We start from the raw sequence: 25,706 nt of genomic DNA on the forward strand, positions 1-25,706 counted from the left end.
TGTGTTAGTTTCAGCTTAATAGGACAATTAAAAGAAAAATACAATTTTTATTTGGCTCCTGTGTGCTGCAATCAATGCAAACATTTTTTATTTTGCATAAAGGTCCGCAATCTAGTCATGAATCAAGTTCGATCCAACAATAGGCTGCAGCAGTGTTTCCCTAAGTTTTGACATCTGTGTACCCCTTCTATAACTGTCGTGACACTAACAAGGCAGGACCCCAAGTGTTCGACTTCGATTTTGATAATTTTTTGTGAGATGATGGTATATGGATCCCTAATTATGTATGCAAAATATTAGGTAGTAGTTTCTCAATAGTTTGAAAGATATAAGCAATTGCGTTTTCGAAGTTCCATTAGCCGTGTAAGCTGGTTGCGTAATTCACAGGTATGAAACTTTAATTGTTTATATCTTTAAAACTATTGAGTAACTTACACCTAATATTTTGCATACATAATTAGGGATCCATATATCATCATCTTACAAGAAATTATCAAAATCGAAGTCGGACACTTGGGGGACTTCCCTTGTGAGTATCCCCCGTTAAGAACAATTGTGTATATGCTTTGTACACAACAGTAGACTCCCGCTGCACCAGGAATGTTGCATTAGAATCAGTGTGCGTACCCCCTCCAAACTCTTCCTATACCCCCATAGGTACGCGTACCACACTTTGGGAAACACTGATCTAAAGCAACCATTTCTATTACTACAACCCGTTTACGTGCTAGGTTTATCGTTAATATTGAAGTCTGAATGTTTAACACTGAACCTACCATCACCGGTCAAAATGACCGGTCCAAGATATTTTATTTTACTGTTATTTATATAATAAAAATAATTTCATAAGTAATGATTGTATAGATACCTTTAGTGGAGCACATATTACAACAAGAGCTCTGCACAAAGTCTAAATAAAATCAATCTTGTCATTTTTATAACGGAATATGTAACAGTTACTTTTAAGGCCCGGTAGGATTAGTGTTTTGCATTAATGGGGAAGAATAAATGTCGAAAAGAAAGAAAGTCAAGAGTAAAATTTCGCTCCGGACATTAACGACCCTGGATGAACACGGAGGTTTAAAATAATCTGCTGCTTACTGACATTCTGCATATTACCACATACCCAGAAAATCGTTGCAGCGCAAACATTTGCTCGCGGCTTTTTCGCGTATCTGCCGAAGGAGACAGTGCAAACAACGGTCGAATCGGGGACGTACGCTAAAAACTCAGTGGACGTACCGGTACCGACCGGTGGCAGCTCTCCGGGCACGGAGTTTTGTTTCCTCGTCGGATCTCTCCATCGCAATTCACCGGGTGTTCCGCTAGCCGAGTACATTGTGTGGGCGATCTCGCGCGAGCCTGTGCCTGCCTGCTTGCTTGTCTGTGCCCGCCTGTGCCTTTCTTTTCTTTTTCCTCCGGTTGGCCCCTGCTTATTGTCAGGGTTGAACCTGTCCGTTGGAAAAATCAAGGGCACGCTCCCTCGTAAATTTGTCCTCGCGATACTAGGGACTTTCGAAGCCGCGTGACTCGCCCCTCGGAGCTGCGTTCTCCTCGGACCGTTAACCCTTTGCACTCCGAATTATTTTTCAATTTTGTTGCCAACAACTCCCTACTATTTTAAGCGTTACATTTGATACTTACTTTAGAGGACAGTTTCTTTGCTCCTACTTATTTTAAACAATTTTGTTTACTAATTATATTAACACTAAACTTACCGAGCCTTAAAAATGACAAGATTGATTTTATTTAGACTTTGTGCGGAACTTACTATAATACGTGCTCTACTAAAGATAGCTATGCAACCATTCCTTATGAAATCATTTTTATTATTTTAATAATTGTAAAAGAAAAAATCTGGAACCGGTCATTTTGACCGGTGGTGGTAGGTTCAGTGTTAAATATAGCTGTCAAGCTTTGTTGTAATTTATATTTGTGTAACTTATATTAGTTTTTAACTAAAAACTACACAACTTGAATAAATACATGTAAAACCACGTTTCATTTACATTTTCCTTTCTCCGATGTCGAGTCACACTCGACAAAGAAGTACAACCGAAACTCACGCGCGGACATTGACTCTATGTGTAATAATATAATTGTGCTTTATTCGTGATCACTTTTTCCGTTTCACAATTATTTTCGAAGAGCAACAATGTCGGTGCGTTGACAGTTCCTTTCATTAGGAATTCAGTGACGATAAATTAACTCTAGGTCATTCAAGGTCACAGAGAGAGGACACTTGGGGGAGGGGCACAGATGGCTACCCTGAAGGGGTTACCCTCGGTTGGTCGACAACTCATTTCGCCGACACAGCTTTCATCGACGATTTGACCGTGTTAGTGTCGGCCAAACCGTGTCGATGAAGACATTTGTCGACGATTTGACTCTGTAGATAAAAACATAGTGTCGACGAAAGTTTTTGTCGGTCAAATCGTCGATGAAAACAGTGTCGGCGAAATGAGTTTTCGACCAACCGAGGGTAACCCACCCTGAAGATGTCCATGGTGAGTAACGCAGGTACATAACTCGCGGTGTCTTATTGCTCAACAGTATTAAATCATGCGGATTTTATGCGTTTATGACAAAAATGGGTACGTCATCAATGTATTAGTTTCAGCTTAATAGGATAATCAAAAGAAGAATACAATTTTTATTTGGCTCCTGTGTCCAGCAATCAATGCAACTACTTTTTATTTTGCATAAAGATCCGCAGTCTAATCATGAGCTTTGTCGTTCCAATCAAACATCTATCAAAACAAAATAAGTTGTCACAGCGTTCACAGATTTTTCCTATCCTCCTTTTCCCCTTCCATTATCCCATTTCAGCAGTCCATTTGAGCATACTCCAACATCCTCCACTAAGTCCGTATTAATCTGGTCATCAGAGAGGTGGTAAACTGTATTCCCTGAGTTTTGATCAAGAATCGGAAAGATTGACTCGAGTTCCTCTGCGAATGACATCCACAATTACAGAAGAAAACCGTGAAGATTTTACGACCTTTAAGAAGAGATACTTTTTCTAGATCCCTGTCGGCTGGCAAACACGATGAAAATATCATGGAAATCGGTTAACATTGCTGTCAGATAGAAACTGCGCCGTCTAGACCCGCGGCGGACCTCCGATCGCAAGAAACAGATCCGCAAAAACGGTAGTAATTTCCTTCTTTAACGATCTTAATAAGTTGAAAATGCTGTGTGTACCGTGGTTCTCTCCGATTCTCTCGATCTTTCCACCGTTTTAAATTGCGCCTCGAGTCTCGGTTCTGCGATAAATGCATAAAACCCGCAGTCGATGGACCAAGTCGATAGACCGACGGGAGCAATCTATTTTCATGAATAAAAACGCGAGGGAGAGCAAGTTCGAGCGTCTGGTCGCGTCCTCGCGCATCAAAATGATGAGGGTAATGCGATGAATGGCGGTCAATTTCCTGTCATTTTCGCCGGTCCCGGGACGAGACCGAGGTGCAGGTTACACGCGTTTTATATGTACAGCCGAGGAGAGAAGATGCGGGTTAGCGTGTCTCGGAAACAAGAATCCCTCGACACGAGAGCGCAGCACATTGTACGACCGTCGAGACGTTTAACGAGCGCCGTTACGACGAACGAAAGGGGCCTCGATTAGTCGTCGATACCATTATATACGTCGGGGTCTCGTGATTCCCTCGGACGTCTTTATGCGTCGATCATGCATCGAACGTTTAAAAGGACAACCTCGCGGGGACCAGCCTCGAGAATGGCCGACAGAGTTCCGTTGCTCTCTCCTCCGGCGCGCTGGTTTGCTGAAAAGACGTGATTTTATCCGACTCCTGTGTTCGCCTGTTATTCATTCCCTTTTCGGAAGGCTGCGTGCGTGTGGTTTATGTCGGTCCATGGACGGACAGTGGAGAAAGATAATCGTGGTGGTGTGTGGCTGTTCCGTGGAACGGACGTCCAGGGTTATTTCGACGACGATCAACGATAATAATTGGTAACGGTACGCGGATGAAGAAAAATGAGGGTCCGCCGCGGCGGACAGTTTTCCTCGAAACGATGGAAATCCGAGAGTCACCGCAGTCCTTTTTCTCTCTCAGACGTGTCCCCGTACGAAGAAATATTGCGTGGGTCTCTCGCGCAGTTTCCCGAGCTTCCACGAAAACTAGATTGCTCCCGAGAAGCGATTTTAATTGGGACGCAACTTGAGCGGGCGAAAACGAAATTCTACCATTCGAAATATAGGATTGGACAAGTGCGATGTCTCACGCAATCGCTTGTTATGAACTGTTCTTGCTCGGTCTATGGAGATAAAGCGAAAAAGAGGGATTCAGTAAAGATGGAAGTCATCCTGGCAGCTCTAAAGCTTAAGAAAGGTACTCTAATGATTTTTAGTTTTACTCTATGTTTATGTCTATGTTTGGTGTGTTGTTCCGTTGTAAAACCCTCTGCGAAGGGACAAGCGCACGACCAGCGAATGTTAACTTGCCTCTACTACCGATATAACGACCGGGACCGTCATAAAGGACGAATAGCGCACCAAAAAAATTACCGTTTTTAGCATTAGCCTACCGAGGTCATAATTTTATAATCATAGCCGTCGGTAACCGAAGTACCCCTACTCCTACTCTTCCTAATTCCGTTATTTCCACCACCGCACAGTGATCGATTCCTCGATTCTAGGTGGACAAAATGGTAAATTTGATCAACTTCAGATATCTTCGCTGCCGTTCTATTTTGTTCACGAACATTAATTTATTCGATATATAACGTAATATTTCCATTGCACGTGGTTATTACGACGATAATACGGTGCTAAAGTTTTGCCTGTGCGAAATACTATAAATAAGCTAATTCTTCTTCATCGTATAACTTGTTTGTTTGTTGTTTAAATTATTATGTAAAAAATGCAGCGCGTAAGCGAAGGTAAGTATTTCATTTTTACATATCGGTATAATTTTATTTTGCCGTGTAAATCTCTCATATACAACAGGTTAACTAATAATATTATTTAAGAAGAGGTCAAATAGTATAACTTAGTTTTCCCGGACTCGGCCGGACTTGGTTCTTTGATAGTTTTGAAGAATACTTATTTCAAAACAATGATACTAAATATCGTTGACCCGTTTTGCCCCGTTTGTCATTTATATCATTTTTTAGAAAAGACATGGAGTATGCCACTATTTCATGTGGTATTGAAATTGACGATAGAAAGTTTACAGAATATGTACTTCAGACTGCGAGAATTACATATGACAATTATAATTTATAATAATTTAGAATATCCACCTTTGTGTGTCATGCACATTCCTTATTATAATTTCGTAATTTTGTATTATATTTTTGTAGAACTTTATCTAATTTTTAAATATGAGTTAAGATTAATTCTTTCCATTTTGTGTATTGTTTATTCACGTATTTAAACAAAAACTATAAAATATTTAATTTATGTTATTTTCACAAACGTTACAATTAATTGTTATATTTGTCCGTTTTAAATAAATGATATAATTCGTTTAAATTCATGTAGTTTTTATACACTTGTCATGATTTCTGAGAAATAAAGCGTCATTACTACAAGAGAACACAAAAATTTGAATTTTGTCCATCTAGAATCGAGGAATCGATCACTGTGCACCGTCAAAAACACACCCTCCAGCCAATCATATCCAACTTCCCAAGACCACCCCTACCTCCGAGCCTTTCCTAATCTTCTACACGAACAGAACAAGCAGAACTGTTTCGACTACCGCTCGATCGACAATCCAAGAACAGCCGAGCCTGACTTGGAGACAGCAGACAGCAAGCCAAGTTTTACAAGTTATTTAATAAAGAAACGTTTCTCCGGAGTTTTTGACCCTACATTCATTCGCCGATAACCTAGTCGTGATACGACCTCCAATTTCGGGATCGACACGACACCACATGTGTAACATAACTGATAACTCGTATTGTCCAAAGCTGAGTCGAGCGTTCTCCGACGCTCGACGCGTGCAAAATCGCTCGAGTCAGCGTTCGCGGGTTGCGCAACGACTTTCGCAGCGCAAGAGACGAGAGGTTCAATTAGCTTGGGAAGTGGGGGGGACACGGCGATAATTCGATGAGGGGGAGGGGGGCGAGATATCGAGTTGAAACGAGCGAATTCCCGGGACGGCGACGTTACACCTGTGCTATCCACTTTCGACGAGCGGCAGGCCGCTGCTATGCCGATTCGTACCACCTGCGAGAGCGCACCTTTCACAGAGACTCGAAACACGGCCTGCGGGGAGAGGGCACACGAAGAGCCGACTCTGGCCCGTAATAAACTTTCTCTCCACGAGAGTCTCGCTCGGCCGTTCGCCTACTCTCTTTCTCTTTTGCTCAGGTTTATTCGCTTCAGTGGAACGATAGTCGAATTAATAATCAGATAATCCATGATTTGTATTTGTTAACATAACCGGAAGAAATAAATGTGTATGTTGTACAAAAAAATGCATCTACTATCAAACAAAATACCTGTTCTAATTGTCGACCGTTCGCCTACTCTCTTTCCCTTTTGCTCAAGTTTACCATAGTCAAATTAATCCATGACTTGCATTTATTAGCAAAGTAAGAAGAAATAAATGTGTATATATTGTACAAAAAATTGCATTCATTATCAAATAAAATACGTAATATGTACATGAATGAACCCCATCGAGGTCCTACGGCATTACGAAAATCATGCTCAGGTTTTGTTCTTATAAGATTAATAATCCTATGTCAATCTTTGATCACGATTACTGCACAATATTAACCACAGTCAACCTGGAAACATTGTCTGCTCGCAGAAGAGTATCCGACCAGAGCTTTATTTTTAATTTAATTAATAGCCATATAGATTGTACCTCTCTCCTTATGCAAATCAATTTTTACGCACCCGAACGTGCTTTGAGATCTCGAGCAGGTTTTCAAACACGTAAATATGCAAATCCACATATGGATTAACAAATCCTATAAATCGAATTATTGCGAATTCCAACACTCTATATAATAGTATTGACTATTTTAATGGGTCGTTACAAACTTTCAAAAAAAAAATTACGCAGGATTAACTCGTAATATCAGTACCTTTATACCAATAGTTTTTTTTTTTTACTTTTATGCATGTCCTTTCTTAGTAATTTATGTTAAGTCTTTATTCTATTGTAAATGGACCTCGGTCCGTGCATAATAATAAATAATAATAATAATAAAAATCGATTTTTGATCGCAGTCGGACCATTTCGTCTGACTATGTGCCGATTATGTTCCCTCTCGTTGTCTCTTTCATTGTTGCTCCGTTGAAATAAACGACGAGGACGAGAACGACGACGACTCGGAGGAGAGGAGACGAGACGACGAATACGAGGAGGCGGCGTAACGAGGCATCTCTTCCTGGTGCGCGCTGCTTTAACGAAGGCACGCGTAAACGGGAGGAATGCGGGAGCTGGCGCGGCGGCTCGCTGTCGTGCCGGTTTGCTCCTTTGAAAAATCGCGGCGCGTTAATACGCGGCTGCGTCGACTACTCTCGCGGCTTTAACGAACCACGAACCGCGAGAGCCTGGTCTGTTCTGGCTCTCACAGCTAGCTCTATGCACTTGCACCATTAACGCCTTTCTCTCTCTCCGAAACCCAGACCTTTCGGCTTTTCCTTTTCTTCGACCGTGATGGCACGCTTCTGCAAGCTGTTGCCACGCTGCGCTGCACGAATAATGACAGATTCTCAACTGACATCTACGGAATGCCTCGTGTGCCTCGGCACGTGTATTAAACACGCTGGAAAAATGGTTTTACGTCGCGGAAGAACGACAAATTACCACTCTTTGCTAAAATCAGACAGGGATTAACGGGAAGCGGACGATTAACGAACAGGAACACTATTTTATTACCCTTTCGATTCGCTGACTTCTGAACCCTGAATGCTTTCGAGAACGCGCGAAAGAAGTAAAATTGATGCAACCCGGAATTTCGCTACGTGATTTTCGTCGAGAACAAAAATTGTCTGCGATGACCGTAACCTGTAGCATAGAAGATTCTGTTTTTCTTCGCTAATCTGAATAGCTCGAGCTGACGACCCTGAATTCCGTCATGAATGCGTCACAAATCCGCAGTCTAATAATTGATCGGGAATTGCAAATCGCGAAAGCATTTCGCGACAATTTTCGCGGCAAAGTGACGCCATAAGGCGCCATCTTCCTGCCCATCATCTTCTAGAGCAAACGGAAGCCGCACCACGCCCGACGAAACTAGATTCCTAGCACGATGGTTCTGATATAGGTATATCTGGCAGGCTAGTCCGAACCAAGCGTTAATCTAGCTCGATCTGGATCCTGGGACCTGTAACCCGGTTTAACGGAGATCTGTCCTAGCCTAGATTCCTCTAGCGATTTTTCTACAGATGTTATCTACGAGGAGAACAGCTTGGCGATTCGATCTCCGTACATCGATTGCATCTAGCTTATTACGGTTTTTCTGTGGATATTCTATATAGAATCCCGGGTGACTTTCCAGGTGAGTACCGGGGCCCCGTTGTTGGTTTGCGAGACCTCGAGTGGCCTCGGGTAATTACGGACAGGCCAGGCCAGGTCGTCGCTTCCGATCGCAACAGCGAAACGCACCGGACGACGACGTTACAATCGTCCCATTAGCCGGCGATTCCAGCAATGTGGACGAACCGCGACGAACGACCTTCTCAAGGTCCGCTGCGTTCTACCCCAGTTATAATCTAACCGCGAGGGCTCGCAGAACTACCTCGCTGAGCTTTTTGCTAGGCCATCTGTCGCGGACCACTCCGCGCCAGGTTCTAAGCTGATACAGTGCCGGAGACAGCCCTTCAGGGCACGCCAAGGACGTAAAGGTCCAAGGACCTGAAGCAATCGGAACCTACAGGACCCAGAAGTTTGTTCTTTGATTGCAGAGATGAAGGATCGGTTGAATTCAGAGCGATTCGCTCAGTAAATTACTCCGATTTTGTAGAACCCCATGGGTCATCTGATGTAGGAGATGTAGGACATCTGCGCGCTAGTCCCGCAATCAACGTTTTCAACAGGTACGCTGTGATTAATTGGCATTTATCAGACTGATGAGCGTAGAATATACACAGGTTCTTCCGCGATGAACGATCATCCGGACGAAGATTGTTCACAGAACGTTTCCTGATCTCTCGCACGGTTAATTTTCGGATCGGAACGATACCGACTCCGCGGGTAGCCCTTTCGATTCGGTCTAGGCATCGCATCGATTTCGTCAGTTTCATTTACGGGAACAGTTACTCGCGATCACTTCCTGCGGATGATTGCTACGAGTTTTATCCTCGTTGTGATCTCGCCGCTTCAAGAATCCTTTCAGAAAAATTCACAGCAGATTCTCAATGCCATCGAGCATCGAATCGACGGCGATACTCTAAACAATTTTTGAATCGATTCAGGGAGCTTGGCAACGGTGCAGGATTCCGCGGGATCGTTTATGAAACATCGCGGTGTCGGTCTCAGTCGATTAGCTCTGGTGAGAGGCCCGAACAATAGCTCGAGGAGGAAGAGGAAGCTCGCGTTACGAGTTTCACGGTAGCTGTTGCAGCGCCTCGCATCGATATCTCGAGAGTATCGTCTTTGCAACGCGTTCTTCTTTCATCAGTGTGGTGCAACCATGGATATAGGAATATAGGGATGGAGCATGAGCTAGCATTTTGGACAAGGGGGGTTTTTTCTTTTCCGGAGGGGACGAGGTAGAAGCATGGATCTATGGGTAGAAGTTGCATCTTTTTCATTGGCTGTGTCCGGCGCAAGCGCAGTACGTCATTATGCATGCGTTACTGATACAGTTACATAACCTTTTAGTATGTTCTTTAATTCGTGTTGCACGTTTTAATTTCCTTTCTATATTCTCTAATTTTAGTTTTATTTAATCCCTCGTTCTATTTGCCGTTATCGAAAAATAACGCCCCTTGCCCATAATGCTAGCTCACGCTCCATCCCTATCACGGTGCATTATACAGGTGTGCCGACTTCCCTAAAAAAACTGAGGCAGATGAGTCGTAATTCTCTGGCCGCCGCCAGACGGCGCATGGTCCCAGGTACTGTACATGTGCGAATGAGAATACACACAATCACACTCATTCGCACACGTACGGTACCTGGAACCATGCGCCGTCTGGCGGCGGCCAGAGAATTACGACTCATCTGCCTCCAAATTTCAGCATTACAGAGATGCTAAGTCGGCACACCTGTATAATGCACCGTGATCTTCCATCCCTATATTCCTATATCCATGGGTGCAACTATCTTCCGTGAAGTTCGAGCAGACGCGTTTCGATGGGACACGGAGGCGATATCGAGATCACGGAAAATCGATTCCCCGGACGCCAGCGAATCTCCGATTTCAATCTCGACCGTGTGTGGTACAGTTAGCGACCGACACGACGACCAGAGAACACCGAGTGACCCATTTGCGCGACACCAGTCTGATCGATGCCACCGCGGAGACACCTATTACCGCTGCTAATCACCGAGAAACCGGCTAATTCGCGAACGCTGTCCGCTTCTTCCGACACGGACAGTTACAAACTGCGGTTACAGACGTGTCCGGCTCTCTTCTTTTTCTAAGCTGCTCGACCGCGGTCGAGCCAAGGACAGAAAAGCGGATTATATTAGGCGATCGCAGATGTCTTGTCGTTTCTTGTTGTAGCATCGTGTGTACATAGGAGCATACTCTGTCTTCAGCCATGTCCTTTTCGGAATTGTTCGCTAGCTTCGTCAAGGGTCTGAGTGACACTCGGTGTCGGTGTCTTGATGAAGCTACATGCAACAAGCCTTAATGAACGACGAAAGCTACGACAACTTGTGACCTAAACAGGATTTGTGAATCGCGTAGGCGCGATACTATTTATTCGGAGGAAGTCGAAGACATATCTGTGGTTGTCAGGAAAAACGCCACGTGTCACAATTTCAAAAAATTTGAGCTTCATAGTATAGGATTTACGTATTTACCAGAAAAAAAGTCATGAAAATAAATTCGAAAGGCTCAAGAAATAATGCAATTTAACCGATGTCCTATGTTAAAGCATTAGTGATCAAAACTTTAAACGGCAATATCTCGCAAGTGAAATTATGTGACATGCGACGTTCTTCCTTACAACCACAGATACATGTTTTCGGTTCCGGTTGAAACGCGCGAATTTTCACGTTGCTGCTTCCGCGATCGTGACAATCAATGATCGTGGGAGACAAGCGCCGGCATTTCCGCGTGACTGTATCATTTCCATTTCTGATGCCACGCGAGTCAACGCGTCGGAGAAATTGACCGGGATTAATGCGGGTTCATCAGGAAGCAACTCTGCTTCCTCGTTTTCGACGCACAATTGGACGCGGTTTCTCACGTCTCGTAGAAACTTCGATGTGCCATTGCGGGTTAAGACACTCGATGTTATATTGGCAGGATTCACCCCATAGTCCCCGCAATAATTTAGAAATAAGAATTTCGCACCTGATCGGTTAAGGGAGCAGACATCTATTTTCCAGGATTGCAAGGGTGCGGGATTCGCGTTCTCATTTCTTGATAATACGAAAATTCAGTAGTCAAAACGCTAGATAAAAGATCGATCTAGGGCGCTATCGCCCTCAGAAGTCCTATTTCTTCAATTACGAGGCGTAATTTGCATTATGCGGAAGCATTCAACTGCGCATGTAAGCTATTTTCATAGCTGCCGAATAATGCAAATTACGCCGCGTGAACAAACAAATAGGACTTTTGAGGGCGATAGCGTCCTAGATCGATCTTTTATTTAGCGCTTTTGACTACTGAGAAATCCCATTTTTGTATTGTATTATCGAGAAATGAGAACGCGAATCCCGCACCCTTGCAATCCTGAAAAACGAGTCTACCTCCTTAAATAACCCCTTTATGAAGATCAGAACGTTTCTCCTAGTTAACTGATAACATCATTGTCGGTGTGCAAGGTTTGCCACTTCTAAAACTGTAGGCTTAATACAGTCCGTCGGTGTAAGCGACTTTTGTGGAAAGGGAAAGCGAGGACCGAAGTCCCATTAAGGGAAACCACTTTGTCACACTTCAGTGATAGAGTTATATGTACACAACTATTAATATCTTCAACACTCTACACGCGGTATTGTAGCATTCCACTGTAATAATAAAGTCTAACAATCATTCTAGATCTCTGATCTACTGATCATCCGAGTGCCATTTCAGTTTTCCCACCGACAGCGATCCAGACTGTGTATGCTCGAAACGCTGGGACGATTTAGAAGCTGGTGGTTTATCGCGCGTCTAACGGGAAAAGTTTGACAGGCGTGTAAAAATCTATCGACGCAATTTCGACGTGGAATCTGTCCGTGTTGGATCGCGAAGATTCAGCACGCTGGAGAAGCTGGCGCGAGACGAACGGTTCTACGGAAGGAGGAAAGAAGCGGTTCTCGAAGGACGAGAGAGGTTCGGTAGGCGGCGTGACCTTGACCCAGGCAATCAGGCATCCTCGGAGTCGAGGCAACCGCTGCTGGCACACATTCCCGCGGAACTATACCGTGGATCGCGAGGAGGCGACCTTCCACTGTGACCCGACACCTTCGACCTCTCTTAGGGCATCCTCGTCGCAATGCCCGAGGATCACGATGGCGGCCGAGTAGGCCACGACAACCTGTGCACGGTGAATCGAGGACGTTGGGAAGGATAATCGAATCTCGAACCTCGAACTGGATCGGCCAGCTAGTTAGCCAGTCACTTTACAAACCAACGGGACACCTTTTGTACAGGCTAGAACGAATCTCTGGTAATTAGATCCAGCGACCTCTTTCTCCTCGAGGATCCATCAGTTTGAGTCTTTGGTTCGGAGGGATTTTGGCCGAGTCCCAGGTCGTTTCTTTAAGTGAATAGAACAGGATGATATCGCGCGGACCGGTGAAAAACTATAGAATAGACTATAGACGATGGAAGACCCTCTTCGAGGCTTTGTCGAGCGCACGGATTACCCGATTAACCCTTCCTTTATTCCTTCCATTATCTCTCGCCGGTAGCCTTAACCCTTCCGCGCCCAATTTTCCATTAAACTGTTTAATCTTCGGAAGCTTTTCTTTGTGCCAAGCAGGCCTGCGAGAATTAGCAAGAAAAGCTTTGCTTTTCTAAATCAGTGTCAATGAAACAACGAAGCGTCTAGTTGTGTATCGTTAATACTGCAAGTATTAACGCACAGAATGCGTTAGGTCGAGTTTCGTTGGATTGCTGACGTACTCACGAGCTAGCGGTTGTCTGAATCTGCTGGTAGCTTACCTGAAACAAAAAGGAAGGAAAACGATTAGTCGATGGGAACGTGAATCGTGTCTCGGTATTTTAATGCCTTATAAAAATAGCAAGATTATATTTATTTGAACTTTGTGCGGTTCACACATATTATACTATCTCCGCTATTAAATGTATTTATTTACTCATTTACCACGAAAGCATCTTTATAATTTCACTAATCGCGAAATAAAAAATCCGCCGCCGGTTATGTGACCGGTGGTGGTAGGTTCAGTGTGTTAACCCCCTTCCCGGTCCAATAACTTATTCTACTGATTTATAGTTCGCTCATCAATAACGCCAGAAATTCGCGGTGTGCAACAACAATTGTACTTGAATTATACGATGTTGAAGCAGGTTTTAAACGAAAAGAGAGGAACCAGTTCGGCCTGTAAAGAGCTAAGGACGCGTAAAGTTCGAAAGAAAGGGGGTTGGGGAGGGAGGAAGAAGCGCTCAGCTAATAAACGGAGGGTTCGTCGAGGTAGCAGCCGGTGCACGGGTTCCGCTATCCGATGTTTGAGTTGGCTGCTTACGGTCCCGAGCGAAAACACGTCGAGATGTTTTCCCAGGGCTCGCTATCCGCCAGGCGAAAAGCAAATCCGCGTGTTTGCTCACGTGAGAAAGCTCGATGGTACTAATCGCCGATAATATTCAACGGTCGTGCACGATCGCCGGTCAGCGTGTAGACACTTTGCCGGCAGGGAGAGGCGGGGAGGGCTATCGGAAGGCAGAGGAAATCAGAGGGAACCAGAGCGAGCTAGAGAGGGGATCGGAGGGGGCAAGGTTAAAGGAAAAAGAGGAGAGAAATTGCGAGAAAGGGAAAAACACGACCGGGCGAGAAAGAGGAGAAGGAGGATGAGAAGAAGAAGAAGAAGAAGAAGAAGCGGAGCGTATTTCGTGCGCGCACCTGAGAATACACACGTCTCGCATGTGCAGCGCGGATGCAGCCGCTTCGACGAGATATTCGAGTCGGTCTCTTCCTGACTGCGGCGATCGCGTGCCACGGAGCTTCGTCAGCATCGAGAAATGCAGACGGGAGCCGGAGCCGAGCAAAAAGAGACGGCCGAGGGCGGCTCGTTCCAGAGAGACTGCTCTCCACGGGAAAACGAAAGAGAGACAGAGTCGGAAAGCGAAACAGAGTGAGGAAGAGCACGAGGAGGTAGGGACCATAGGATACTGTTCAGTAGCCGGGCTCTGTGTTGCGAGCGGAAGAACAAAGGGAAAAAATCCTGCGGAGAGACCCACTACGGAGTCAACCGACCGAAAAGGGACTTCAAGGTGCCGCAAGTATCGCGTAACGGGCTCCGAAGGCTCGAAAATTCGATTCGGGGTCTGTGGGACGCGGAAACCAACCTCTTTCGCCGATCGGAGGATGCACGCCGCGCGCTTGACAAACGTCTCTCGACCGTTTCGAATTTCGACGCCGCGCCGCGCCGCGGTCTTTCTATCATGTTTTTTCGGGACATTTCGAAACGGTTTACGGTTGGTGCGGCGACAGGAAAATGAAACCCGTTATGCGTTCAGACTCTGCTCGAACGGTTAGGCTTCTATTGTTTCGTGCTGCCGCGCCGGGGCCCATCGGAAAGGTGCATCTGTCTCTGCGCACCTGCTGCACAAGTGCATCTGGCGTCTCCGGCACCCGATCGATTAGAGAAACCCGAAATTTAGTGGGGACAGCGCGGTCATTCAACGTAGCGGTTTTCGGATGGGTTTTCAAAGTCGAGGGCCACTAGACCACGCCCGCTTGCGGCACTATGCACAAATACAGCAGAGATACCGCGGTGTTTGGATCCAGATTTTTGAACGATACGAAGTCTAGTGTGAAACAGGAGCACAGATAGGCCCACGGATCACTGCCCTCTGGCATCGTTGAAGCCGAGAGCCATTAAGCCACGCCCACTCGAGACACTCTACAGAGGGGGAGAGAACGAAACGGATTATTTCCGCGGTTGTAGAACTTGTTAAGCGAAATTGGTGCATTGGCCGCAAAGTGTTGGCTCCGATGCTGGAGCAGGATCGTTCCCAGGGCAAGGGGGATCTACGCGGGGCGACAGGCTCGTTCCGCGAGTTGCTATCGATCGGCGACGCAACTGGTTCGAAGAAGCTCGTTCTAAGTCGCAGGTGGGAGAAGCAGGAAGGAGCTGACGCGCGAGGCAGGCGCATAGGCTACAGGCTACAGGCGGTGCAGGCAAATCGCAGAAAGACGCAGGGATTTTCCCTGCGGTGTTGGCGTGCAGTGGAACGAGCGACTCGCGAGCCACCGGTTCGCGGCAATGCCAGGTTAAAATAAAGCGTCCGAAGTAGAGTCGATATTTATGCCGCGCAATTACGGCGCATTTTAATAAACTTCGGCCGATCGTTTGCGACGAGAATGCGCCTCTGCCGCAAACGTGTTCGCGAACCACCGCTCGGACAAGAAGAAGGAGAAGAGGAAGAAGGAAAAGGAGGAGAAGAAGAAGAAGAAGAAGAGCCCACGGAGAAGGAAGAGCAGGGATGAGAAGAAGGAGAGTCGTTTCATGCAAAATGGCGATTCCGCTCGGCCGGAATCGCCCTTAATTTGCGCATCGGCGGATACCCGGGGAGAGTGAGAGCGAGAGAACGGGTTCAGAGGAGCGAGAGAAACGAGAGTAAGAGATGAATTCGCGGTGGTACCGTAGACAAATGCACCTGCATTCCGTCCAATTATCCGCCGCGCGCTCCGCAACCAACGAGATACGAGGTCTAGGGTCAAACAAGGGTAGAGAGCTCTCTGTGGGGATCCGCTCTGGTTCCGCCAAGTCCGGGGCAAGTAAACCACGCCTACTCGGTCCGATAAATACAACAGGAGCAAACATAGTGGATTTAGTTCTTGGACGACACGAGGTCTAGGACCAAACCGGAGCAAAGAATGCTCCGTGGAGCCTTGTTCTGGTTTCGTCAAAATCAGGAGCGACTAGATCACGCCTATCCGGAGTATCCTGCCAGATATCATTTCTCAAAGCATCAGGATTAGCTTCTCCTGCTCCGACGTCGTTCGAAACGTCGGGGAGAGTCGTTCCATGCGAAATGGCGATTCCGTCCGAGAGGAATCGCCCTTAATTTGGCGCATCGGTGGAGTACCCGTAGAGAGGGAGAACGGTTTATAGGAGCGAGAGAAACGGGAGTAAGAGATGTATTCGCGCTGGTACCGTAGACAAATGCACCTGCATTCCGTCCTACTGCATCCCGTCCAATTATCCGCCGCGCGCTCCGGCAACCAACGAGATACGACTCGTGGGAGAGAGAAACGAGGAGAGCGACAGAGGAGAGAGAGAGAGAGGATTCGACGTGGAAGGGAGCTGGATACTTTCCTGGAGCGGAATTATTTCACTCGATCATGCAATATTTATATCGAGGAGCGCGACGACTCGCGCGCTCGACGCTGACTCGAATGGACAGGCCGGAAAGAAAGAACGAAAGAGGAAAACGCTCTCTCGAGTCGGCGCGGCGCGGAGCAACGAAGCGGGAAGGGACTAGACGATCTTACTCTAATCGTTAGAGCACCGAGCACACTCAGTGGGTATTCAATCGAAACCAGTTCGCCGGGTACCAGCGCAACGACGAGCGACATTAGCGATGAGTTGTAGCTCTCGAACCTGCGCGCGCCGCGCCTCCCCGTGGAAAAATCGCTGCCGAATGGTCACGAGTTTATCGAACGATTTCTCAATCCCCGGACCACAACGATCATTTTTCCGCGGTGGATCGTCGCGATTGATCGATCGACTCCGCGGGAGGGTCACGCGATACGATTTACGAATGGGACGCGTTCTCTAAACGGCCTCAGAAGTCCAGTCCGTAAGTATCGCGACGTCGATCGATACGAGAAAAAGACTGTGCCCCTAGGCACGCAGGCGAGCGTAGTTTACACATACAATTAGTCTGGCGCGTTTTATTAAATACAGTGTCGTATCGCACGGACGCTTCATGTCCGCGGCTCGTAGACAGCTTGAGGAAGTCGTCTCGTCGAACATTCCGAGGCTGTTTTCCTTTAGCGCGTCTTTTTGCGACTGATGCGTCGGGAGTAATTGAAACGGCGAGCACACGAGAAGGAGACGTCGCACAGTGCGGACAAATGGCCTAATATTCGGCACTTTTCTCTAAATTTGGTTATTAATGTATATATAGGTAATTTTTTTACAGAAAATGATATTTACCAACATAATTAATAAATTTATTAAGAAATTAACAATTTTTATTTAAACAAAAATATATTTTTAAAAACTAACAAATTTAAAACGAAATTAATAATAAATGTACCATATTTAATATTAATATAATAAACTTAGACAAATTATAATAGTATAAACCAAATTAACAAACTTAACAAAACGCTATTCGCTATCCGAGTCATCCTCGGTACTTTGAATGTGATCCAAAACGAATCATTCAATCCCGTGATCTTGCACATTTCTGATTAGATATTGATCAATTTCAGTAAAATCGCAAGATTTGCTTTTTGTTGTCGTTTCTCGAGATATTTCAATCTCTTCAGATAAATCGTCCACCCTGTATAATTATTGCAAAATTGTATTATGCATAAAAATGATTATTATATGATTATTAATAACAATTTCCATCCTAATACGCATTTTTTGCAAAAGAAATGTATTTCATATCGTGATATACACGAATATTGAATTTTTCTGTGGCGAACAAATGGCAAAATGTAAATGCAATAGTAATTATTCACAAAAAAAATGTAACAATAAAATTAATAAATTTAAAAAAAAATATTAACATAATTTATGCATAAAAATTATTGTTATATGATTAATAATATCAATTACCATCTAATAAAACGTTTTGCCAAAGAAATTTATCGTACATCGTGATATACACGTGTAGTGAGATATGCCACGTTTGTCCGCACTGTGCGTCGTTTCAATACACGAACGAATAGCAGACAATTTGATTTGCGATAAAGGCTGCGATTGAAACAGGGACGGAGAGTACAATTTCAAACAGCAGCTTTGCGAAGTGTTTCAACACTCAGGAGTCCTAAGGTTCCAATCAATGGCCAAGTCTATCAGACTTAGTTAATGATCGGTGGGGGTTGAGAGAATAAGCAGAAATCAGTTCTAACACTGTGGATCTTTGTGTAAAATAAAAATCGTCTGTATCCGTTGTTTTCGATCTTCCTATTGTTTCAAATGACAGCTACTCATTTGCGTGACAAACGCGTAAAATCAAATTACAACAGTTTGAAACTTCAACTTTCAGAAAACCGTTCGAGCACCAAGCGTCGAAGTTCTGGTGGATATTGAGTAGAAGTTCTCGGGCGCACAGGATCGAGAGAATCGCGATAGATCGGACAGGCGGGTATAGCTAAGCTCGTCCACGTCGACATCCGGGGACGATTCATCCTGTTCTGGACCAGTCCTCGGGACAGGTCTCCTTGTTCAGCGGGGAACGAACTCTGGGGCGCGGTGACGAACGGTCGGAACGGGTCGGGCGGGTCGGGTCGGGTCTCCTCGAAGCCTGCGGCAGTGATGCCAGAATCGGGGACGCAAGGACGCTTCCCCTCCAGCACAGGTTCCCCCTCTCTGACGGACCGTCCTCGCCGTAGCTTCTGCTGCGCACGCGCTACACACGAACGTACTTCTACTCTGCCCGTGTGAGTGCATGCTCGATTTCACGCGCGCTACACACCAAGCGTACCTCTACCATGTCCGTGTGACTACCTGCTCGACCGAACGCGTCGGCGACGCGTTCCTTCGATTTTCACCAATTTTCATGTTGCCGAAGTTTCGGAAGCACGAGTCGGAAAGTCGGGATCTGGAGACGGCGCGCATTTGAATCCCGGGACGGCGCGGCGCGGCGCGGTGCACATTTTGCTATAACTTTTGATCTAAAAAAGATATCGAAGCGAAATTTGGACTAAATTTTTTTTTAAAAACCGGGTTTAATGGTTCATCCTAAAATATGTTTTGTATTTCTTAAAAAAATTTTCTCGTTGATCTTTAAAGTTAAGGTAGTCCAGAAGGCCCCCAACACAAATTGATTTTTAGTCGAACCATGCTCAATAAACAATTACGAAAAAATTTATAAATATTCCACATAATAGCACACATGATTGAGATTTTTTTCAGATTTTTCAGATTATGCAGACATGTTTAAAAAAATTGAAAATCTCGAAACATTCGAAGAAAATGCATATTTCGTATTGAACTTTTCGTGATACCAGTTTTATAAAAATTCATTAGTCCGATATTATTGAAACAATTGTCCTTAATTTTTCTCAGAATTTTTTATAAATTGTATCGTTAAAAAATCAAAATCAATTTTTTCGATACTTCTTTGTTGATGTATTATGTAATACTGAATATTTTTATAATCAGAAAAATAATGTACAGACTTGATAATGCAATATAAAATATTTTATTTACGTTATATTTCAATATACATATGTGCATCACTCCTAACAATTTTGGTAATCACATAATTATTGTAACGACATTTTACATATATCAGGTCGTTAAGTATGAAACTAGACAAATAAAACACAAATTTCAAACACATTTGTCGATGACAGACATTTATCCCTTATGTCGGGAAAGCATTTATATGAAAATTCATCGCCCTCGCAAAGTTATAATCAATTAACTTTGCACTCGTTTTCGAACTACTGAGGTCGTGTTTTCTTCGTTAATCGTTCGATAGCTTAGTTCATATAGTAAACAGCCAACAGTATGGATGAAGAGAGTGGAAGAGATGAGAGAAAGGATGAGCAGCGGAACCGGGGGTCCAGAGTGTGTGAATGAGTGAAGAAGAATGTGTGAGGAATGAGTGAACGGTGTGCTCTCTCTCTCTCGTGTTTAAGTGTAAATTTAAGTTAAGAATGAAGCGATAAGGAAGGTGAAGTTTGTAAGCCGAGCGGAGGTCCGTGTTTGTACCCCGAAATGGGAAATAAAATACTATTATTATTATTATTATTATTATTATTATTATTCTTATTATTATTATTATAGTAAACAGCCTACAGTTTCTTTGTCGCGTTTTTAATACTTTTTAATGGGTTTTTAACATTTTTTTATCTTATTAGGAATTTATTTTAGTGAGTGACCATATTCATCGATAAAAAAGGATAAGTATACGTTACTATTTATATTGAGTCCTACAAGATTGCAATTAGAATTACGATTTTAATTATGTCTACTTTTTCTTTGAATATAGCAACGCGTGGGTGTCAGCGGTAATGAAATAGCAGATTCAAGAATGACTTCAAAGAAAAGCGAAGTGTATCGTTACATTAATATTTCATTCTGTAAGTACTTTGTAATTATACCTTTGACTATGTGTTTTTTTATGTTGTAGAAAGGCAGAGGACCATTTAAAATCGCGGTAACGTAAAATCAATATTAGCAGATTCAAGAATGACTTGAAAGAAAAAAGATAAGTGTATGATTACATTAATATTTCATTCTGTACTTTGTATAATTATAACTTTAACTATGTGTTTTTTATGCTATAGAAAGGCAGAGGCCCATTCAAAATCGCGTGTGTGTTACAGAAAGGCAGGGACCATTTAAAATCGATTTTCGTAACCGGAGATGTATGAAACTTGACAAATGTGTTTGAAATTTGTGTTTTATTTGTCTAGTTTCATACTTAACGACCTGATATATGTAAAATGTCGTTACAATAATTATGTGATTACCAAAATTGTTAGGAGTGATGCACATATGTATATTGAAATATAACGTAAATAAAATATTTTATATTGCATTATCAAGTCTGTACATTATTTTTCTGATTATAAAAATATTCAGTATTACATAATACATCAACAAAGAAGTATCGAAAAAATTGATTTTGATTTTTTAACGATACAATTTATAAAAAATTCTGAGAAAAATTAAGGACAATTGTTTCAATAATATCGGACTAATGAATTTTTATAAAACTGGTATCACGAAAAGTTCAATACGAAATATGCATTTTCTTCGAATGTTTCGAGATTTTCAATTTTTTTAAACATGTCTGCATAATCTGAAAAATCTGAAAAAAATCTCAATCATGTGTGCTATTATGTGGAATATTTACAAATTTTTTCGTAATTGTTTATTGAGCATGGTTCGACTAAAAATCAATTTGTGTTGGGGGCCTTCTGGACTACCTTAACTTTAAAGATCAACGAGAAAATTTTTTTAAGAAATACAAAACATATTTTAGGATGAACCATTAAACCCAGTTTTTTAAAAAAAAATTTAGTCCAAATTTCGCTTCGATATCTTTTTTAGATCAAAAGTTATAGCAAAATGTGCACCGCGCCGCGCCGCGCCGTCCCGGGATTCAAATGCGCGCCGTCTCCAGATCCCGACTTTCCGACTCGTGCTTCCGAAACTTCGGCAACATGAAAATTTGTGAAAATCGAAGGAACGCGTCGCCGACGCGTTCGGTCGAGCAGGTAGTCACACGGACATGGTAGAGGTACGCTTGGTGTGTAGCGCGCGTGCAATCGAGCATGCACTCACACGGGCAGAGTAGAAGTACGTTCGTGTGTAGCGCGTGCGCAGCAGAAGCTACGGCGAGGACGGTCCGTCAGAGAGGGGGAACCTGTGCTGGAGGGGAAGCGTCCTCGCGTCCCCGATTCTGGCATCACTGGCCTGCGGGACCAGTTGGCCGGTACACGAGGGAACGGGACGACCGAGAAGCGGAGAGCGAGAGGGAAAGGTGAGAGACGAGAATGAATGGTGGGAGAGAGAGAAAGAGAGAAAAAGAGGATCGAAGAAGGAGCGTACACAGCGACTGAAAAATCCTCCACATAATTATTCGCCGCGAAGGCCGTCCTGTGCGTTACACACGGCGGACGTGTTTGCGCGTGTGCGAGAGCTGAATGCACGCGCCTCCTCCGCCCCAGCGGAGCGGAGCAGAGCAGATCGAAGCGGAGCTGAGCGGAGCGGAGCGGAGCGAAGCCGAGCAGAAGTTGCAACCACCGCGCCGCGAGAGAAAGAGACCGAGACGAAGAGGAAACCTCGCGACGACGCGAGAAACGCTGGCCAGAAGAAGAGGGAAGGACCTGTTCCCGATATACTGGTCTTTGCGAAATGCCGCGAGATTCCAGAGGCTTCGCGATCTCGATTTTCGCTAGCCGATATCCCGGAGCATCGGCGATCGTCCCGGACCCGCGGCTCTCTGATAGTCCCTGGAGAATTACGCGACGGCTCGGTACGGTATCCGATTGATATAGATTTCCGCGGCAATTAACCGCGAAACCAAAGAAATTCCATGCATGGCATCGCATCGCATCGGTAGAAGGACTCTGCCCGAGGAGGAGAGCCAGCCGGCTTCTCCCCTTCCCTTCTTCTTCTACTCCGCAGCAGGCTCGAAACCGTGGACGATTTACGTCCCCTTGCTCTCTCTCCGGTCCGCGGCAGCGAAAATTCAAATTACGCCGGTTCGCCGCGGAATAGCTTCGTTTCGAGTCCGAGGATTCCCCGCTGCCAGGGCGGCTTGTTTCTTCCTCGTAAAGATAGACTTCTGGGAACGTTAACCGGTCGTCGACTCCGCGAGCTAAGCCGCGCCGGCGCTTCGAATAAAACATCGGCGAGCAACATCGAACTACCCTCGATCGAGATCTCGACTAAACACCTGGCTCGTCTCGCGCTTTTCTTTCTCCACGCGAACCTGTTTGTCGCTGCCTAATAATTTCGGAGTGCAAACCTTTCATGCAATCGCACAAATGTCTGTCTGTCTAATCATAGAAGTGACTCATAGAAAAATTACGATTTGAATAACGTTTCAAGACGAAGAAAACGATCTTTGTGAAACCCCGACGATCGTCGTGCCTGTGTACATACCAAGTTCGTACGAAGTTTGAGGAGAACGTCCTTGAAGAGGAGGCTGGCGAGGAGCGGCGCTTGAAGTCAAACGAATGCAAAACGAGCCGGAAGAGCTCGGAGCGCCAGGTTCGATATTCAAATGACGTCGGCCAATCGCATTCGGCCCTGTTAACCGGTCGCGCGCGTACCGATCGGTTATCGATCTCTCTCTCTCTCTCTCTCTCTCTCTCTCTCTCTCTCTCTTCCTCGCTCACTCTGGTACGGGCACGGAAAACGCGCTCGGCATATCGGCTCCATGGGCTCTCAGAAGCGAACAGCGCACAGTGTGTCGAGTATATGGGAATTCGGGAAAAAAGTCATAACTCTTAAACTATGCAATTTTCGAGTAAAGTACCTTAATACTTTTTGAAATAAAATGCAAAGACGAATCGATTGGTATATAAAAAAAATTTTTTTTTTAATTATATATATAATTTTAATTTTTTTTTAATTGCGATAACCTTGTTTCTCATGTTTTTGTACTGCATAAAAAGTAGTTTACAATTTTAACGAAAATTAAAAAAAAAAAGTACAATACTGTATACATTACTTATTTAAATCTTCACAAGGAGGAATTAAAACTTAGGAATCCTTAAGAGAATTCCTTTATTTTACCTAGAAATATGATAAATAAAATGAATAAATTATTTAATTAATCAATTAACATAGATATTAAATATATTATTAAATAATATGTGTACATACTATACTACTTCAGCTTCACTATCATCAGAACAAGTGTCTGGGTTGGAATCTGATAAGTAGGATGTTTCATTTAATAATAAATAGTCTCTTATATCTGCGAAATCCTTTTTTTCTTTTTTCGTATGTTTTTTTTTATAATGGGCAATAATTGGATCCGACTCCAGTAGAAGACGATTTAATAGGTCTTTATTTGAATTTTCTCTTGATGTCTTGCGGGTATTATGTTCCCGAAAGTATTTTATATTTTTATGTTGAGCCTCTAGAGCTTCTTCGGATAATTTTCCAATAGGAACATTTGTATTTTTAATAATTTCGACTGCATGGAAAAATAATTTATGCGTAGTTACCGGCATCACATACCAATTATAATGTTTTAAATATAATTCTCTAGCTTCTTCAATTATTTCTTGGAATTTAATAATATTTATATTTTCTCCGCATGATATAACTCTCAGAATAATACCTAATTTCTTTATTAGTTCACAGTCAAGTCCAGTTATTGTCGAAGTTAATAATGGATTTTTAAAAAACCTGCGAGCCGTATTGCCATCATTAGTCGTTCCGAAACCTACTTTTGGCCTATCAATTATTAAACCCGTTAAGGTTCTAAATTTGTCTTGAATATTTTTTTTTGTTTCTGCAAAAATAATTTTGTGGCTTTCATTTCTTACTTGCCACGTCTTAAATGGCAACCTATACGCTATGTGCAGCATGTTTTCAAAACATCTTATCCATAGATGAAGTGTCGAAAGCCCATAAGAATACATCGTCTCATCTGGTTTTTTAGTAAAAATTGCATGCGTATTCATTTCTTTTGGTGTAGCACCGCAGATGTAACAAACTTGTGCGGATTTTGTTCCTGATAGGACATTGCAAATGCTTCCATCTATCATAGTGAATTTTACATCGTAATACACAGTTATATTCATATTGTTCTTGTTAATATTGCTGGGACATAAAGTTGAAATATCTTGCTGTAAATTAGTATATTCGTTCTGCACTAATTCTTTACATTCCTTTGCAAACAAAAGTTTTAGTGGTCTGCATAGTGATGTTGACGCGCAAGATTCATTCATCCAAATAATATTGTTTGTTTCGTTGTCAGTTATGTGGATTGGTACAATCGCACTCACAAACATATATTCATCATTTGCAGAATCTTCTGAAAATGTTTGCTTATATTGACTGAGCCCCGAGGTGCCATCAAAACCACACTTAATTAATAATGTGATATTAGTAACTTTGACATCTTCCATCAAATCAATAATTGAAGATGCGGTTCTGTGTAATAATTCCTGCATATTTATTTCCGCAGATGTCTCAGTTATTTTATATTTACTCATGTCTGGCAACAGAGATGTTTTACATTTTTTTAACTTGTAATAAGACGGAAACGATTGAGGATATTTGGAGTTCATTGTCTCGCGTAAATTTTGGTACCGCCTTATTGATAGTTTTAAGTTTGAGCATACAGCTAAACTTTCCACCAACGAAAAGCTTGTATGTGTGCTCGAGTTTTCTATTTTATTTAGTAATTTGGTGGCATAAGTCAATTCCTCAACGGATCGAGTTTCTAGTAAATCTTGTACTTTTAGTTTTTTTGATTTGTTTCCGCAGTGTTCAAAAGGCTTTATTGGCCTTCCCATTGTTGATGATCTCTCCCTACTTGGTCCGGCTTCTATTATGTTCAAATGGTCTATAATAAATTTATCTAGAATGATTTTTGAATTAAGCCATGTTCCGTAACGCACATTTATTCTTGAATATATTTTAGAGCAAGCGTTGAATCTTTGTTTAAATCTACAATGCATCAATTTTGACAATTCACTAAGATGTTTTTTAATACTGCCTGGTGCATCAGCCAAATTTAAACTTGTTTGAATAAATGTCGCTAGGGCAACC

The 25,706-nt window shown here is 43.4% G+C and overlaps 1 protein-coding gene and 1 long non-coding RNA gene across 5 annotated transcripts in view; one reads left to right on the top strand and one right to left on the bottom strand.

Moving 5' to 3' along the window:
* The window catches only part of LOC143208836 (rho GTPase-activating protein 20), a 289,326-nt gene that overhangs the window by 85,367 nt on the left and 178,253 nt on the right, over positions 1 to 25,706 (bottom strand). The gene's annotated exons all lie outside the window — the stretch shown is intronic.
* LOC143210717 (uncharacterized) lies at positions 11,777 to 18,731 on the top strand. Its single transcript, XR_013009324.1, has 2 exons — positions 11,777 to 17,073; positions 18,499 to 18,731. It is a non-coding gene; the product is annotated as an uncharacterized LOC143210717 (long non-coding RNA).

Source organism: Lasioglossum baleicum, chromosome 1 (genome assembly GCF_051020765.1).
Source record: "Lasioglossum baleicum chromosome 1, iyLasBale1, whole genome shotgun sequence".
Taxonomy (NCBI): Eukaryota; Metazoa; Arthropoda; class Insecta; order Hymenoptera; family Halictidae; genus Lasioglossum; species Lasioglossum baleicum.